Source organism: Echinops telfairi, unplaced genomic scaffold (genome assembly GCF_000313985.2).
Source record: "Echinops telfairi isolate 266 unplaced genomic scaffold, ASM31398v2 ScPeMD7_5592;HRSCAF=6446, whole genome shotgun sequence".
NCBI lineage: Eukaryota > Metazoa > Chordata > Mammalia > Afrosoricida > Tenrecidae > Echinops > Echinops telfairi.
Genome location: NW_022109491.1, coordinates 22,008,361 through 22,009,274, shown reverse-complemented (window position 1 = coordinate 22,009,274; position 914 = coordinate 22,008,361).

The window sequence follows — 914 nt, the reverse complement described above, 5'->3', positions numbered from 1 at the left end:
GAAACACAGGGACTCCAGGACAGATAAACGCCTCAGGACCAATATTGAGAGTAGCCATACCAGGAGGGTAAGGCTAAGGTGAGGGGAGAAAGGGGGAACAGATCACAATGTTCTACATGTAACACATTCCGTGGGGGATGGACAACAGAAAAGTGGGTGAAGGGAGACATCACATCGGTCAGTGTAAGACATGAAAAAATAAAAATAATTTCTAAATTATCAAGGATTTGTGAGGGAGGGGGGTAATGAGAAGCTGATACCAAGGGCTAAAGTAGAATGGAAATGTTTTGAAAATGATGATGGCAACAAATATACAAATATGCTTCACACAATGGATGGATGTATTGTGATAAGAGCTGTATGAGCCCCCAATAAAGTGATTTTAAAAAGAAAAGAAGAGAAATAAGACCCATAGCATGAATAGATAAATGCACATCAATGTTCATCTCAGCACTATTCACAATAGCAAGAAAATGGAAACAACCTAAATGTCCATTGGTGGAAGAACAGATAGATAAACTTTAATAGATATGCACAATAGAATATTATGCAGCATCAGAGAATAACCATGAATCTGTGCAACACCTCATAACATGCGTGAACCTGGTCATCATGAGTGAAATTAGCCAAGCACTGCAGGACACACATTGTATAAAGCCACTATTAGAAAAAGTCAACAAAAGATTTTCACACTAAAAGAAACAGACTTCGATGGTCACCAGGGGTGGGAGACAAAGGGAAAGAAGAGGAAGTCACTGGCTAGAGCGTATACAAGTGGTGATTTGGGGGAAGGGGAAGTCAATATTTAACAAGAGGGAGATGGGCAAAAAATTATGGATACAGGACAAGATATTGGGAGATTTGGTGTGTGTGTTTTTTTTAAATTTAATTTAATTTAATTAATTTATTTTTTT